An 18,679-nucleotide genomic window follows, 5' to 3' on the forward strand; every position below is an offset into this window, starting at 1 on the left:
CAAAACCTAAAGTTCCTCCTAATTGACCATTAGGGAAGGTTAGAAAACTTGTTTATTTAATATTTTTAATTTTTTCATGCAAGGTCGCCCTTTATCCTCTTTTTTAAACCTAAATTACATAGTTATTTTTTCTTGTTTTTATTCATCTAATGATGAATGTATCTCACTAATAAGGCTATTTTTTTTACCGTATTTTTTTTTGCCTCCTATGATTTTAATTTTTTTTTTCCATATATGATCTGAGTTGGTCAGATTGTTTGATTTAACTAATTAATTTTTAACCTTATATGTATGCCAATTCATAAACAAATTTTTTTATTTAAGAGGAGGTCTTAGAGTATTAGATTTGTATTGTTGTGTTCTTGTGTATTTTCCAAATGTGTGATGAGTTGCATAACTTTTGTTGTTATGGAATCAAAGATAGGTAGGGGATAATATAAAAAAGCACAAATAAAATACGAAGTAATAAGGTTTTATTCAAACTTATTTGTTTATGAAGACCTTAAATAAGTAATAACATGATCGAATTGAATAAGTTCCCCCCCCCTTTTTAGATTCTATTTCAGAGATTTTACTCCATATATTATAGTGGCTACTTTCAAAAGAAAAAAAATTGTAAAAAGAAGAAAAGGTAAAAAATGTAGAAGATTCTTAGATACGAAAAAAGAAAAAAAAAAAAAAAAAAACCCCAAAACTCTCAAAAATTTGCTCTTGTAGAGTTCTAGTAGTACGCAGGTCATTGATCTTGTGTTGAAACGTAGTCGAAGGCCATCAAAGCCACCGTTAAGCTGGATCATTGAACAAATTATTGAAATGATCGATGTTCAGAAATTGTGATCATTGATAGAGAAGCTAATCGGGTTGCAGATAAGTTGGCGTTTTGGGGGTCCAATAAGCTTGAAAAAGAGGATAGTAAGATCTATTACTCCTATGCTGATCTTCCTTCTCAGGTGTGTTCATCTTCCTCTTCTTTTGTTAATAATTTTGTTTTAGTATAGTTATAATATAGGATGTTTCTACAGTGGTCGTTTAAAATATGACTATTTTATTATTTTAATAATAAATAATATGAGCAATCCATTTTTTCACACTATAAATTGGACACAATTAGTATTCTAATTTCTACAATGCAAATATAATTTTTGAAAATTTTAATCCAACATTATAAAATAATTATATTTCGAGAAACTATAAAATAAGAGTAAAAATTACATAAATAAAACTAAAAATATGATAAATTATAAAAATGTTGATAATAATATTTTATAACAAAAATAGAGTAATATAATTAATTACTTGGATAAAAATACGTTAATTATGAACTATATAATCATTAAAATATTATGATAGTCATATGTCAAACGATCACTATATATAGAATTTTCATATAATATATAATGGTACACAGGTGGCTGAGTTTATAAGGCTTGAAAAATCTTCATTCAGCAGCATAAGAAAAGAGGATGACAGAGACGACGGGAATAGGTTGTCAGGAAACGTCATTAAGTTAGGGGTCGCGCTTGTTGGAGCAGTAGCGTGGGGACTATATATTGAAGAGAATAAGGGTGGTAGTCCTACTACTGTTGTTGCTGCTGTAACAATGCTACTCGGCTTTGCTATTCTATGGTATATGTTCAAGCTCGTGTCGTCTTTACTATGGTATATGTACAAGCTCGTGTCTGGTGAAAGCTCTTCAGAAAGTTATGATCATTGTACCCTTCATTATAGTGGATCTAACAGGCATCAACTCCGAAAAGGGGGTGCAGGCTGTGTAATTAGAAATAAACAAGGAAACCTTGTGTTTCGGGTGAAAACAATGGGACCTTGCCGAAAGTCCGCTGAAACGGAGAAGACTGGATTCGGTCCAAGTTATGTTGGGCCGAAGGTTTCCTGCACAGTAAACACACGTAAACTAGCCTCGGGGGTGTTGCCGAGGAAGGCCCCTCCGATGCTAAAGTCAGTACAATGTGTAGAAAGAGAACACTATGCAAGAGAATTTGTTGCTTGAGGCTTTTTTTGAGTATATGAGAATATATGAATCTATGAATGAATCCCCTAGAATATATGAATATTGATGGCTTTTATACCTCTTCATACATGGAGAAGTTGGGCCTTAGCCCAATTGGCTTGCTTTGAGGGCTGACCTTTGACTTTAGCACAATTGGAGAGTTGAACCTTGACCTTGGGCTTTTAATTGGATCATTTAATGCCTAGGCCTAATTGGACTAAATTGGACCCAAACAACTTGCCCCCCAGACCCGATTTGGAAGGATGACGGGTCGGGTTTGATTTAATTCAGAAAAGGAGGGAAGTAAATGATTTAATTAATCCAAAAATTTGAATTTAAACCGTAATTAATGAGATAACAACGGTTAAGGCGGATGATTGTGGAAGTTGGACGGATAATGGGCAGTTTAATCGCAAGGTCGTGTGTTTAACGGTTACTTAGTGGGGTATTTAAGAGAAATTGAAACACGGACTCCCCGTATTCCCATTTCTGGAGATATAATCAGAGGCGCGTCATCTCTCCTCACTTATTCACCAACACAAACCCAGAATTCTCGAGAGAACCCAAGAACCCGCATCAAAACTTCGCAAATTCCCCGAGCATTAAGCTTAGAAACTGAGACTTGCCACTACGAACTCGTAAATCGGCAACTTTCGCTTTAGATTAAGGTAAATTCCTTTGATTTCAGTTTATTTTTCTTCGAATTCGAACTCCTTCCCCCTTTTTTTCGACTTTTTTCTTCGAAATAATCAATGGCAAGAGGAGTTAGAGGTAGAGCCCGTGCTCCAAGAAGAGCAAGGCCAATTCCCGATCCTAGGAACAGGATTGGGATCTGGAATGGACAAAGGCCAGAGTCTGACCCTGCTGAAGGGATTAGGGCGACTCCAATTTCCTCGGCTCCTCCTCAGAGAACGGAGGGGCTGAGCGCTTCTGGACGGGACGATGAAGTTCCCGCTGTCCTTTGGGATATCCTCCCCGGGTTTTCAGAGTGGGAGAATGCCGAAGTAGCTTCGGCCATGATAAAAAACCGCCCCTACTCATGGTGGGTGGAGAATGCCGAACAATATCGGTTTGCCGAGCAAATTGAGTTGCATTACGGCATTTTTGAAGCTGATGGGTATTGGTGCCGAATGCCCGCGGCATCCGATAGAATCCATCGTCCACCCCCGGGGTATGTGGGGGTGTACACAAGACAGCTTCAGTACGGGCTGAGGTTCCCTTTGGACGTATTTGTCCGAGACTTGCTGATCCATTACAATATCTCCCTATGTCAGCTAACTCCTACCAGCATCCGAAGGGTGATGACATACTTATGGGTCTGCAAGTTCTTCAAGTATGTGCCGAACCTGCACTGCTTCAAAAAGCTTCATCGGCTAGTGCCAAATATTCAAAGTGGGCACGGAAGCCATGGTTCTGGGTGGTACCGAATTGAGTCTCGGCCCCAGTACCTGACCATGTGGCCGAACGACTCTTCAGACAAGGACTGGAGAGGTCAATGGATTTGGGTTAGGGCACCCACAGATCCGGGCCACCCTTGCGTCTTCAGCGCTCCCCGGTACCTTGCTGAGCCTGATCCCGACATGGGAAGTCTAGGTCCCCCCGCAGATAACGGGCCGGATCCGAACCTTGATCAACAAAATATCTTCGGCAAGCTGCCGAACCGGGGGGGCAGCGGCCGAATGCAGCATATCCCGGAGACTTGGCTCCCCGATACGCATTATGTTTTCCAAGAGAACATGCTAGCAGCTGTTGGCCTCAGCCGAAAGTTTAAGGATGGTAAGCTTCTTCGGCTGGGGCCGAGGCTTTTTAATTATCTCTTTTTCTCCTCACTTCGCTTTTTTATGCTATGCCAACCTAACTGAACTGACCTTTCCCCTTTTCTTTTTCAGAGCGGGACGAGACCAACGTTGGCATTAACTACGCTCGTCTTGGCGTCAACCGAGAACGAGTTGTAACTGATCGGGCCCCGTCTATCACTGAACCGAGGCATAGGGAAGTTCATCTAGACTCTTCCCACTTCCAAATTGAGGCTGTTGCTCTGTATCAGAGGCAGAAGCCTTGATGGAAGAAGAGAGACCCCTGGTTTCAGCTGCTGGACGAAGAAGCTGAAGCTGCTCGTACAGCCGAAGAGGTTGCACGGGTTCTCGAAGCTTACGAAGGAGGAGAAGGGTCCTCGAGAGCTGCTGAAGAAGAAGCTGCAGCTAGGGCAGCTGAAGAAGACGAGGCTTTGCTGAAGACCTCGGTGAGCTTTCAGACTTAACTTTGTCTTTCTTTTTTTTTTTTTTTTTTTTTTTTTTTTGTACTCACATTCTTCCTCCCCCCTGTCTGTTACAGTCTGAAGAGAGTAACAGACACGGAGAAGGGAAAGCCCCTGTTCGTCCCGAAGACCAAATACAAGAAGAGTCTTCAGACTCAGACATGGACGAGCAGCCCCTTCAGAAAAGGCGCCGAAGAATGGCCATCATCGGGCCGCATGACTTTCAGCGGAGGTCGATGACCATCGGCGTTGAAATAAGGGAACCCGAGGAAGGCAATGGATCGCCGAGGGTTCCCCGGCCACAACCTCAATCACCTCAAAAGACCCCTCCGCCACCTCCTGAGATGGAGGTGGATCAAAAAACTCCCGAATCTAAGGGAGGGGTTCAAGAAGAAGTTCAGGAGAGTGCTGCTGAGCACAAGAATAAGGATGTTGTGATGCCCAGTGCTGAGGGTTTCACGGCAGACATTGCAAGAGAGGTTGAGGCTTTCGTCCTCACCCCTGAAGAAGAGGAGGTCATAGTAATTGACTCCTCTGAGAAGGATGATGCTGAGCCATCCAAAGCTAAACAAGCTCCATCGTCATCCTTTCCCTCCTTCCAGACTCTGCAATCTGGAGAAATGGGTTTCTCGGCCCCCCGAATTCCAATCCCAGATCACATCTGGGACCTCATATGGGGTCAGAACCGAGAAGGTGCTGCAGCCTACTTCGGCGATTTTGCTGGCATGTCCGAAGTAGATAGGGCAAGAATCTGGTCGCTGAAGGCCACTGCTGGGATGGGCGAATCCAGCAGATCAGTTCCTGACCCAGCCAGGTCTAACCAACTGCTGATGATGCAGGTGATTTTCCTTGCCTTTATCTCCTCTAAAATTCAGCTCTATTTTTATTTATTTTTATTTTTTAACTTGTGCTCCTGTTTTCAGTTCGTGCACAATCAGACTCTCACTGTAGAGCTGATAGATACCCTACAAGATAGGGTAGACGCTGCCGAGCACGACAAGAAGGTAGCTGAAGAGGAATTAAAGCTTGCTAAGCTGAAGCAAGCAGCAGCTGAAGAGAAGCAGCAGAAGGGTGAGGAGTACGAGAAAAAAAGCTGCTGAAGCCCTCAAAACCTTCTGCGACGCTATGGAGAAGGAAGTTTTTCCCCCACTGATGGAAGGGGAAAAATTCCTCCAGGAGCACATGGGAGTGGACGTCTCCAAATTCAAGGCTGCCGTTGAGAGCCGTATTCAGGAAGGAGCTGCTGCACAAGCTGAAGTGCAGCAACGGCTAGAAGCTCTTGAAGCCAGCAGAATGGCTGCTGAAGAGCTGCTCCAGGCCAGGGATGTCCAACTCTCAGAGGCTGCTGCTGCTGCTGAAGCTCAGAGAGCTAAGCTCCAAGAGGCTGAGGATCTGCTGATGGCCAAAAAAGAAGAAGTGGCCCAGGCTCAGACAGAGGCTTCCCAAGTTCAGCAGGAGCTGAATGAGCTGAAAGGTTCCTCCTCCAAGCTCGCCGATGAGCTGAAGAAATCCAAGGAAGACTTGGAGGAGACCCAGAAGAAGTTGGCTGATGCTGAGGCTCTACTCAAAGTCCGTGTCTATACCCACGAAGAATATGAAATGGGTTTCAGAAACGGGTTCAGAGTATGCCGAAGAGTCTGCCTTCATGCTGAGCCGAGGCTGGACTGGTCCAAGTGTGCTGAATGGGTCCAGAATCCCGAAGACCCTCATATGAAGTATGCAACTCCAGTCGAAGCTGAAATTCTTAAGGCTGAGGAAGCCGAAGAAGAAGCTGAGAGAATGGAGTTGGAGGCTGAACAGAGGGCAAGGGAGGCTCGGCAGAGTGCAAAGCCTGCTTCTTCTGCTGCTGGGGTTGAGGCCACCATGGGGCTCAATAATGCTGATCAGTCTGATCCTCGGGCTGAAGCATAAGAACTCGGGCAGTCGTCTTCAGAATCTTGCGGTTCATCATGCGCTTAACTTTAGACTTGCCGCTTTCTGAATTTTTTGCCTTGTTTTTTGCTTCAGCTTGCCTTGTCGTACAACAGTTTATTTTTTTGCTTATGTACGTATTTCGGCAGCTGTTATTTTCCGCTTGTGGGCGGCTGCCGATACAGTTTAATTGAACTTGTAGCTCAATTTCTGAGCATAAATTATTAATTTGATGCTCTTTTCTTCAGCTGCTTTGTTTTTGAATGCTTTACTATTTCTTCAATTCTGCTGAACATAAACTTGCACTGATAGTGCTTCTTGCCCCCCCAGAAATTGAAGTATTGCTTCAGCTGAATAAACAATTTCTTCACTTCTTAAAAATGGGTATCCGAAACACAGGGCCAACTGAAGGCAATGTTTCGGATAATGGCTTTCAGGGATACAAGGCTCAGTTAAGGCCCCAGAATTGTCCATGGACTCGTCTTTGGAGAACAAGTCTTACTGAAGTTGGACTTCAGCTGAAAGACCAGTGTTCTTTAAAAAGACGAGTTTTGTCAGCAATCTGAAACCCAGTTACCCGAAGGCGAAGGTTTCAGACGAGGCTGAATAAACAATTTTCAACTGTTGCTGTTATCCTTGATTTTCTGTCTATCTTTGAAAAATGGATACCCGAAACACAGGGCCAACTTAAGGCAATGATTTGGATAATGGCTCTCTGGGATACAAGGCTCAGTTAAGGCAATATCCCAGAATTGTCCATGGACTCATGTCTTTGGAGAACAAGTCTTACTGAGATTTGACTTCAGCTGAAAGACCAGTGTTCTTTAAAAAGACGAGTTTTGTCAGCAATCTGAAACCCAGTTACCCGAAGGCGAAGGTTTCAGACGAGGCTGAATAAAAAACCCTTAAAGAGTAGATAGAACAAAGAAAACTTTGAAAGGATAAAAAGTTGTAAACATTTATATAAATGGCGGCTCCAAGGCCTTTCATTAGTTCAAAATGTACTTACAAAGATTGTTCTGCCCCGAAGGGTTTACACATGATATTTTTTCAGTACATCAGCGTTCCAGTGATTTTTCAACTCAGTTCCATCCAACTGCCGAAGTCGGTATGTCCCTGGCTAAAGCTCATCATAGATTTCATAAGGTCCTTCCCATGCAGCTCAGAGTTTCCCATGGATTCGGCCTTTCTGAACTGCAGCAGCATTCCGAAGGACAAGGTCCCCAATTTTGAGAGGCCTTGCATGGACCCTTCGGTTATAAAATTTGCTGATTCTCTGCTTATAAGCGGCCATTCTGTCTCGGGGTGAGTCTCTTACTTCGTCGAGGAAATCGAGAGATTCCCTCATCAGTCGCTCATTCTCAGCCGAGAAGTGGTGCACTCGTAGGCTCTCAGAGCCAATTTCCACTGGAAGGACGGCTTCGGCACCATACACCAGTTCAAAAGGTGAATAGCCCGTTGCCTCTTTTTCAGTTGTCCGAAGGGACCAAAGGGTTCCTGGGATCTCCTCCAGCCACTTGGACTTTTGATCTTCCACCCTCTTCTTGAGGGCATTTAAGATCTGTTTATTTGCAGCTTCGGCTTGTCCGTTACTTTGCGGGTGGCATACCGCTGAATATGCCAGTTTGATGCCGAACTGATCTGTATACCGCTTCAGCGGTAAGTTATCAAATTGCCTCCCATGATCGAAGACAAATACTCTCGGGATGCCAAATCGAGTGATGATATTCTGCCAGATAAATTTTCTGACAGTTTGCTCTGTAATGTTCGAGGCTGCTTCGGCCTCGATCCATTTACTGAAGTAGTCGACACCAACTATCAGCCATTTTTTCTGGTACACAGCCTCTGGAAATGGTCCCAGTATATCCAGTCCCCATTGGGCGAACGGGAGTGGATTAAGGATCGGCTGAAGATCCCTTGCTGGCTGATGGATAACTGGAGCGTACTTTTGACATTTTTTGCATTTCCGAACCAGCTCCTTAGCATCTGCGATCATGGTGGGCCAGTAATATCCAGCCCTCAATGCCTTGTGGGCTAAGGTCCTTCCCCCAATGTGGTTCCCACAGATGCCGAGGTGAATCTCCCGTAGGATATAATCTGCATCTGTTGGTCCCACGCATTTCAGCAATGGGGCTGAGAAGGACTTTTTCAGAAGTTCCACCCTGAAGACAATGAACCTAGAGCTGGTTCTCTTTATCTTGGAGGCCAAAGCTTTATCTTCGGGAGTTTCTCCCCGAAGCTTGAAAGCTAGGATGGGGTCCATCCAACTAGGCTCTGGGTCAGCGCAGCACACTTCAGGTGCTTCGTCGACACTTCTCTCTCGGCGCACTTCTACATATACAGACCTGTTCAGCTCGGTAAGAGATGAACTGGCAAGTTTGGAGAGTGCATCGGCTTGAGTATTCAGACCCCTTGGGATCAGCTGAACCTCAAAAGTTTTTAGCTCTGCAATGACTGATTTGATCTTGGCAAGATAAGCTATCATGGAGGGCTCTTTGGCCTCGTAGCTGCCGCTGATCTGATATGCAACTAGCTGAGAGTCTGTTTTCAGGCAGACATGATCGGCTTCCAGGGAGATGCACAATTCTAGGCCGGCGATTGCTGCCTCATGTTCGGCTTCATTGTTCGAGGCCTTAAAAGAAAATTTTAGTGCATACTCAAAGGATTTGCCTTCGGGAGAAGTTATCACCACTCCTGCCCCCGAACCGCTTTGGGTGGAAGATCCATTCGTAAACACGGTCCAGACTTTCTTTTCACCGTCTAGCGCTTCTTGGTATGAGCATTCGGCCAAGAAATCCGCTAGAGCTTAAGCCTTAATGGCAGCCCTTGGACGGTAGCTGATGCTGAATTCGGTGAGCTCAAAATCCCACTTGGTTAGCCTACCAGATTTTTCAACCTTGCCGAGAACTTTTTCCAACGGCTGATCAGTTAAGACCACTATCTGATGGCAATCAAAATAGGGCCTCAGCTTCCGAGCAGCTACTACTACCGCGAAAGCGACTTTCTCGAGTAGAGGATAGCGAGTCTCGGCATCCGTCAGTGTATGACTGACAAAATAGATCGGCTGCTGACTTTTACTTTCTTCCTTCAGCAATACTGCGTTGATGGTGGCTGGGCTAACGGCCACATATAGGTACAAAGTTTCTCCTTCAGCTGGGCTAGACAGCGTTGGGAGTCGAGCCAGATGCTCCCAAAGCTGTTTGAAGGCGTCTTTTTGCTCTTCCTCCCAAACGAGCTCTTTTGTTTTCGGGAGTTTCAGGGCTTTGAAGAAAGGTAACCCCTTATCCGAAGCTCTGGAAATGAACCTCGAGAGGGCTGCCATTCTTCCGGTGAGCCGCTGAACATCCCGCTTCGTTTTCGGCTCAGGAAGGTCGAGCGCCGCTTTGACTTTAGAGGGATTGGCATCAATCCCCCTTTTGCTGACTATGAACCCAAGGAATTTCCCTGACTTCACGCCGAAGACACACTTCTTCGGATTCAGCTTCATTTGATGCTTTCTCAAGGTGGCGAAAGTTTCAGCCAGGTCCTTTACATTGATCGGAGGGAATTTCCCTCCGAGAGTATATTCCTCCCGAGATAACATTGATCGGAGGGAATTTCCCCTCCGGCTTTTTACTGTTTTTCCGGGGGAAGTCAAGGTCTTGCCGAGAGTCCTTTGCTGACTTCTCGGATTCTTTTTTCTCGCGGTGATCCGCGATGTATTTTTTCAAGTATCCCTTCCGGACCATGTCCTCTATCTGGTCCTTCAGTTGGATACACTCCTCAGTGTTGTGTCCCGAAGACTCGTGGAACTCGCACCACTGATTTTTATTTTTTCGCTGATACCACTCTAGGAGTGGTCTCGGCTTTTGGTAACTCTGCTCTTCCTTCGTCACGCTGTAAATTTTGGCGCGTGGAAGAGAGAGCGGTGTGTAGGACTCGTATCTGCCTGTGTATGAGGCAGATCTTTCCTTCTTTGGGTCGCTGGCCGAAGATTGCTCCGAGGCCTTTGACTTTCCCTTTGCCTTATGGCCTTGGCCTTCAGACAAGGGTATTTGTCTTTGTTTCCCTCCCCCAAATTGAGGTTGGGTTTTCGCTTTGTTCCATTCTTCGGCTCGGATGAACTTATCCGAGGCATTCAGAGCTTCCTCCAAGGTCTGCGAGGTATGCATGACCATAAAGTCTAGGAACTTTCCGGGCTGAAGGCCATTCTGCATCGCAAAAACGGCTAGCCCCTGGTCCAGCTGAGAGACGTTGGATGACTCGTTACTGAAACGGGTCAGATAGTCTCGGAGGCTTTCGGTTTCCCCCTGTTGCAGACTCATGAGTTCTGCAGTAGTCTTCTCTCGGCGGTTTGCCGTGGAAAACTTGCTCCTAAATTTGGAGGACAGATCATCCCACCCTGTTATGGAGCCTTGCTTTACTCCCTTGGAGATCCACGCTTGCGCGACCCCCTTGAGAGTGGTTGGGAAATATTTGCACCAAGTCGCTTCGGATCTGGGGCAAAAATGCATATGAGTCTCATACGAGGCCACATGATCCTTCGGATCCGAGGTGCCGTCATATGTGATGTGCGACGGTATTTTAACCGTGGGCACGCGCTCTTCCAGTATCCATTGCTCGAATGGTGAACTGGCGGGTAGCATAACGGCCTTGCCCTTGTTCCTGGCCGAAGGGACCGCGCTCCGCCCTCTTAGAGAGGTAGGAGTGGTTTTCGTCCCTGGCTGGGAAGTCTGGGCCTCGGCTGCAGGGAACGAGAGGCGACTGCGCACGCTCGATTCCTTGCCGCCGAGTCGGTCGAGGACGCTTCGGCGAACAGTCTCAGGTTCTCGGTGAGTAGATTCTGGCCGAGAAGCTGAGCTGCTGCTCTTATGCATTTCTGGTCGTGAGGATGAGGATCCTTTTAAAAATTGAGGGTTCTTTTTCCTCTCTTTTTCATTCTTCCAGGTATCCTCTTCCCACTCTTCCAGTTCCCGGAAGGAAGGAAGCTTCCCACCATTATGGTCTAACTTCCTCCGCTGATGCCGGGTATGCGGAGGAGTTCGATCACGAGGTGGTGGCATATTTTGTGCCCTCATGAGTACTGCCAGCGCTCTTGCCACCTCTTCCGAGCTGGGCCCCGTCAAAGGGGTCCTCGGCCGAGTATGGGAATGAGGGCGCACAACCGATGGTTGGCTTTGGGGCACTGAATGTGTCCTATGATCGGACTCACCCCTGCTAGACCGAGAGTGACTCGGCCTATGATGAGAGTCATGAATTACGGGAGAAAGGGAATCCTCCTTGTATGATCCTCCCCCCGAGCTGGCACCCTTGGGAGAGTTCCGGTCCGGCGAGGGTGATGGTGTAGGGATTTTAGGCTTTTCGCCCGCTCCTTGACGGAGGCTTTTGCTCTTGCGGTTCTTAGCCATTGCTACTAAGATAATTGCAAGATGATCTTGGTTAGAAATTTGGCTTAAAGATTTTTGAAAGTCTTCCTCACAGACGGCGCCAAATTGTTTCGGGTGAAAACAATGGGACCTTGCCGAAGGTCCGTTGAAGCGGAGAAGACTGGATTCAGTCCAAGTTATGTTGGGCCGAAGGTTTCCTGCGCAGTAAACACACGTAAACTAGCCTCGGGGATGTTGCCGAGGAAGGCCCCTCCGATGCTAAAGTCAGTACAATGTGTAGAAAGAGAACACTATGCAAGAGAATTTGTTGCTTGAGGCTTTTTTTGAGTATATGAGAATATATGAATCTATGAATGAATCCCCTAGAATATATGAATATTGATGGCTTTTATACCTCTTCATACATGGAGAAGTTGGGCCTTAGCCCAATTGGCTTGCTTTGAGGGCTGACCTATGACTTTAGCACAATTGGAGAGTTGAACCTTGACCTTGGGCTTTTGATTGGATCATTTAATGCCTAGGCCCAATTGGATAAATTGGACCCAAACACCTTGTAATCGCGGCAGATTACAACCTTGATCATCACTTCCCCAATAATGAATATAATGTTGCTATAGCTGAAGCAATTGCTTGGAGGAACGGGTTGAAGTTGGCCAAAACCAAAAACGTTAAACTAGATCGTATAATTGGTGATAATGAGGAGATCATTTTGCGAGTGCTTGGCCTAGAGCCGAGGGCTACTGGTTTCTCTTCCTTGAATGAGATTATCGACGAGATTCAAAAGACTCTACGTGAACTATCGATTAACCCTAGATCCCAGGTCCAACGCATTGGAAAAACGGATAACAAAACAACTAACGAATTGGCATTTGCGGGGTCTGAACTTGGGGAAAAGAGTTATGTTAGGGAAGAAGATCTTCCTTCTAAGGTAGCCCAGTCATTCCAACAAGATAAAAGAATTTGGAACAATGGTGTCATGGACGGTGTTGACTATACATGGTACTAGTTTATTTGTGTTGTGTTTCCCTGTCATGTATGTGCCTGCAATAATGGATGTGTGTACGGTACATCCGACTTTGGTACAATATGTAGTAAAGCTCTGTCTTCTGAATTGTTCAGTAATATAATGTACTAGTCTACTATTATGTGTTGTGTATCGCCTGTCATGTGCCAATGTGTGTAGATACACTGGACTTCGGCTGTGTTGGTATTGTGTAAAGCTGTGACTTTTGAAGTGTTCAATTGATTGATCAAGATCAAATATCTAAGGGGTCGGACTTTGGTATTAAACTCTGCCTTTTAGGTGATCAGTTGATTAAGCAATATCAATATAGGTTATAGCTTAGGGAAGTGACTTTCAAATAATTAATCTATGTTTTTGTAACTTTTGAGTGTTTTGTTAACTGTAATGAAGGCTTAAATTAAATATTTGATAGAGTATATGTATTATAGCCAATGTGATACAAAGGTAATGAGTTCAAATCTCATCCACCCCCACTTTAAGTGGAATATTTCGCGCAGGTTATGAGGAGTGTCCATGCTGCATCCACATTTCAATCCCAACGAGCTCTTAATATTTGAGGGGGCATTATAGAGTATCAAACATATTCCTGAACCTCGATCATCAACAATACTATGTATATATATGGAAAACAAAAATCAAAGCACATATTAGTATTATGTAATTGATAATCATATGAACAAGATCAATATGAAAATATGTAGTATTTAGAATAAAAGAACATACAAGTCAAATCAGATCAAAATAATACTTATAGCTTCACACCTTCACTCATTTATTTATTTTAATTCATCAACATCCGATCCATCCATCATTCATGGATGCATTGGATAGATCTTGTTGAGGGTAAAAATACCCCGTATACGTGGACCAGTCCTGTAGTGACACGTGGCCCATTTATAGGGTGACACGTGTCACTATGGGAAGATGCCACGTGTCCAGCTCAAGAGCACTCAAAGGTTCAGGCCAATCTCGTAGCGACACGTGGCCCAGTTAGAGGGTGACACGTGTCGTCACAGGAAGATGCCACGTGTTTAGGGCATGTGTTTCCCTGAAATCAGCACGCAAAAGAGGCCTAATAACGCCAGGGCCCAAATCCCGAGAGATATCATTGAAAGCCGCAAAGCGGCGCCCCCAAAGTAACACGTGGCATTCACTGATTGTGCAGCCAATCACGTCACGCAATTCTAAGGTACAAACCCTAGAATGGGGCACGAGTCCCACCCCTATAAATACCCCAATCATTTATGATGGGAGGGGTGGATTAAGATATTACAACAAAAAGAGCATTAAATAGCTCCAACTTCTCTCTACTTTCTCTCTCTAGCCTTTTCCGTTTCCGATTACTAACTTGATCGTCGGAGGCGAATATTCCGACAACCGGAATATTCGTTGTTTTGCAGGTCGGACCGCCTCGTTGCCAGGAGAGCGTGACCAATATCCAAGGAAATCTAAAAAACACCCAAAACAGATCTATCGGGTAAAAATTTAGGTGAAATAAAATATATAAACATAACTTTACACTTTCATAATTTCAATATTTGAGATTTAAAATCATCCTTCTAACATTTTTTGAAGCAAAATTGTCAAATACTGTAATGCTAATATATCTTCATAATCATTTGTTTTCAAAATTTCATTCTTAATTTCTTGGTGCCTTCGTTGATGTAAACTGAATAGACATTAGAAATAGTGGTAATCTAGTATTCCCTCCGTTCCTAAATTACATTCACACTTCTTTTTATTATGTGAGGAATAACCGAATAAATGCTAAAAGTAAGAATGCAATTTAGGGACGGAAGGAATACAATTAAGTGCTAATTAGTACTAAAGCAAATAAAATTAACTACCGCTTCTCCAGCAATTTAATGAGCAAGATGAACACGTTGACAATATCTGCCTTATGGACACGACAATATTAAAAGGTTGAGCCAAGCCGCCTAATCTTGCTGATGAGCCAGAGGTAATCAATGTTACCTTGACCATCACACGAAGAAGCGAAATCAGATTATAGGAATCAGTAAAGACTGTGAGGGACTGAAACCCATGCACTATCTGAAGCCCATTGTAATCCATTTAAGAGAGATAATTAAGGGAATAATATTTAGAAATTCAAAAACTAAAGTCAAAAGCATTAATTTCATTTTGGAAAAGTTAAAAGCTAGAATTGGAAGTGTTGGATTTTGTTTGGAAATTGTGGGCTTGTTTTACAAGTAAGATGATGAGGTGGATATTTTTTTTTCTAAGTTGAAGTATTATAATCAGATTTGTCTAAATTTTGGACCCTGATTTTTGTCGGGTCAAAGACGAGCCTGATGGATCAAATATGGCTTGGGTGGATGTATCATCAATTGAATTCGACCCAATTCATTATCTGAATTATCAATCATTCATTCGTCAACCGCTTAAATTCAAGTTCTTATCCATATTTTTGGATTGGGTGAATAATTATCTATTCGGGTATGGATGATAATATTAGAATATTACCACCCCAACCTTCAACATCTCATTTTCTCTTAAAAAAAAAAATTGTCCACCATTCCACTTAAAAAAATTTGTGACATAATGAATTAATGAGTGAAAGAAATTTGTCACGTCTCTATTCCAAAAAAAAAAAAAAAAAAAGAAAAAAAACTGTCACGTCTGATCAGCGTCATTACACTTGAGTCATCCTTCAAAATGTTGTTGACGTCATTATTGTCATTCACTTAACTTTAAGATTAATTAATTTACTACACCGTACGAAATTATCCAAAAAAAAAAAAAGCCTACTCCTACTCATCATAGTACGAAAAAGCAAATTTCATACGAGTAGAAACTTTATTCTGCTTGTCGGCACACTGGATATCTTACAAGTACTATCGAAGTCTACAATTATTGGTCGCCCTAAATTCATTTAAAAACTTAATCCCTTTTATAATATTGTATAGTATATGTCCTTCCCTTTGATATTAAGTGTTTTTTTTTTTTTTTTTTTTTTTTGGGGGGGGACCCAAAAGGCAGCCAACAACATTCAATTTGAAAGATGTTAAAATTTGGTCATTAATTATAGGAAAAATTATCGAGAACTATCCACCAAATAGGTCATTTTGTCAACAATTACCCGCTTAAATATTTTATCAAAAAAATTTCCCACTAAATTCAAAAATTTTAAGTAGCATTACCCATTTTGGTTTTCCAACTACAAAATCCGGCAAGTGTTAACTAATTAATTGTTAGTAGAATTTCTCTCTTCTACTAACAATTAAACATAACTCCAATTAACTACACTTTATATTCAAAATCCTATAGTCTCCACTATAATAAAAAAACCGTTAACTAATTAACTCATAAGTTTTGGGTCAAGTTAGTAGGGTTGCGAATAGTTTTGAATCGGGTAAAAAAAGGTCGGGTAAAATGAGGTATTTTTCGGGTATAAATGGTTTTGGGTAGATTTCGTTTCGGGTTAAATCGAATTCAGATCTTGAGTTGTCAGGTTTTATTAGTTTCAGATAAATAATGAGTTGATACCAAGTTGGGTTTGGATCGTAAATTTCCGGGTAAAAACGATTTCAAGTTAAATTCGGATTGATTCCAGATCGAATTTGGATGAAAACTTTTCGGGTTCAACCAGTTCGAAAACAGTTCGGTTTTAGGTAAACCTTTTGAGTCGGGTAAGTTTTTGACACCTCTAATTTAGATGACGGAAGTGGTTGTTTAGATGATATTGAGGTTTAAAGCATTTTAAGAAGATGTATATACTTAAATTTGTTTCAAATATATATTACAACATTTTAATTTGACTATTTTTTTATATGATTAATAGCTACTCCCTCCGTCCCTAATTACATTCCTCTATGGAAATTTACACGGGAATTAAGGAGGGAAGAATAAGACAAATAACAATAATTAGATAATGCAATGGGAAGTACAAAGATTAGTTATTACTCATGACATGTCATCAATCATTTGCAAAAAAAAAAAAAGGACCAATCACATGCTCCTAATTGAAAATTTTTAACCAATTATATTCATTGTAATTTAGCACATGGATTATGAGTGAGATTAGGTAAGGATGAGTGAGAAAACATTAAATATAAAACAGAAAAAGAGAGTTGATTTACTAAAAAAACACTTACCAAAAATAGAAAAGAGGAATGTAATTTTAGAATACCAAAAATAGAAATAAGGAATGTAATTTAGGGACGGGGGGAGTAATTAAGAAAGAAAATAAAATCAACCAAAATAATTTTAATTAGTGCGGACTATTTGTCCATAAAAATTTTACTCCTTCCATCCCATAATTACAGGCAAATAACTCTTAAAAAGTACGGTTTTAAGGGGGATGGAAAAAGTAGAGGAATATTGTATGAAAAGGATAAAAAGTGAAGAATGTTGTATGAGAATAATAAAAAGTAAAGAATATTGTATGAAAAAGTTAAAAAGTAAGTAATGATTTTATTTTAAAAAGTAAAGAATATTGTATGAGGATCTTCCTCCTCAGGTAGTATTTTGCCTCTTCTTTTCTTAATAACGCTGAGACTTGGGGTTGCAAAATTCATTTTATTTTTGCTAGTATGATCTGGTTTGGTTTGATTTGATATGATATAATTTGATCTAATTGTCTAATTTGATACGTATTTAAAGATATTTAGCAATAAAAAAACCGTTTATAAAATGATGATCTGATTTAATTTATTATTTTTTTTTTTTTATAAATCTGATCTTATTTTTACTAAAATATATATATAAAAAATAATAATAAACTAAACAAGACCTTACTCTTAGGTAGTTGTTCACAAAAGTAATTTGAAAAGATTTCTAGAAGACAGGGCAGCTTTGCTTCCCCTTGCTATCCCTCTAAATCGAGGTTCTTCACTCTAAACCGAGTATCATCTCTAAACTGAGGTTATTAGTTTCTAATTACTTTGCTATACTTAATCAAAACACATCACCTATATTAGCACCGGCCTTCACTTATAATAACATTGATTAAGCAAAGCAAACATGAATATTGTCTCATACTCTAAATTACTCAACATACATAAATCTCATATAAATCAAATTCATATTATTACAAATCTATTAGGATCACCCTAGAAATGTTTTTTTTCCCTTATATATTATAAGCGTACAAATAAAGTCAAATTTTAGTTAAATTTGACAATCAGATCAAAAATAAGCTCGGATCAATAAATATTAAATGTTACAAATCTAATAAGACCCTACTTGATTTATTTTCTTATTATATATTAATGCATAAATTAGGTCAAAGATTAGTCAAATTAAACAATCAAATCATATCAAATTTATAAAGTTCACATCAAATTTAGTTCTCATTAGATAAGTAAAAATAAAGCGAAATAAACATAGCTATTATATGTGTCTTTGTACCTTGTGTACTTCATACTTATGACTTTATTGACTAATATTGTAATACAATTATAAGAAAAATTGAGGTGGTAATGTAAAAAATGACTATACTACATGGTGGTATTTTTCAAAATTTCCTAAAGTTAAAGAAATTAGATGATGTGTATATATTATGCATACCTAAGTATACACTAAGGGCCTGTTCTCATTGACTGAACTCAACTGAGCTGAGTTGAGCTGAGCTGAACTGAACTGACTTGAACTAAGTTGAGCTGAGCTGAACTGAACTGAACTAAATTGAAATGAAATGAATATTTTATAAGAGAAGGAAATTAGGAGCTGAAGTGAACTGAACTGAGCTGAATTTCAACGTAAGAGAACAAGCCCATAAGAGAAGGAAATTAGGAGCTGAAGTGAACTGAACTGAGCTGAACTGAACTGAACTGAACTCAGCTGAACTAAACTGAGCTGAATTTCAACGTAAGAGAACAAGCCCTAAGTATATATAAGTATAACTTATTCAAGAATTTTATATACTATGTACAATATATGAGCTGTATGTGAATCAAGTCTATACATTTGTTTGCTCATTCAATGGTTACAGGTGGCTGAGCTTATAAGGCAAGAGAAATCAATTAGCATCAGAAATATAGAGCAGCATTACGGAGAAGGCAGTAGCTTGGTCAAAGACGTCGCTAAGGTAGGGGCCACGGTTGTTGGAATAGTAACGTGGCACGGGGACTATGGGATGTGTGCAAGCTCAT

This window comes from Chenopodium quinoa, unplaced genomic scaffold (assembly GCF_001683475.1).
Source record: "Chenopodium quinoa cultivar QQ74 unplaced genomic scaffold, ASM168347v1, whole genome shotgun sequence".
Lineage (NCBI taxonomy): Eukaryota > Viridiplantae > Streptophyta > Magnoliopsida > Caryophyllales > Amaranthaceae > Chenopodium > Chenopodium quinoa.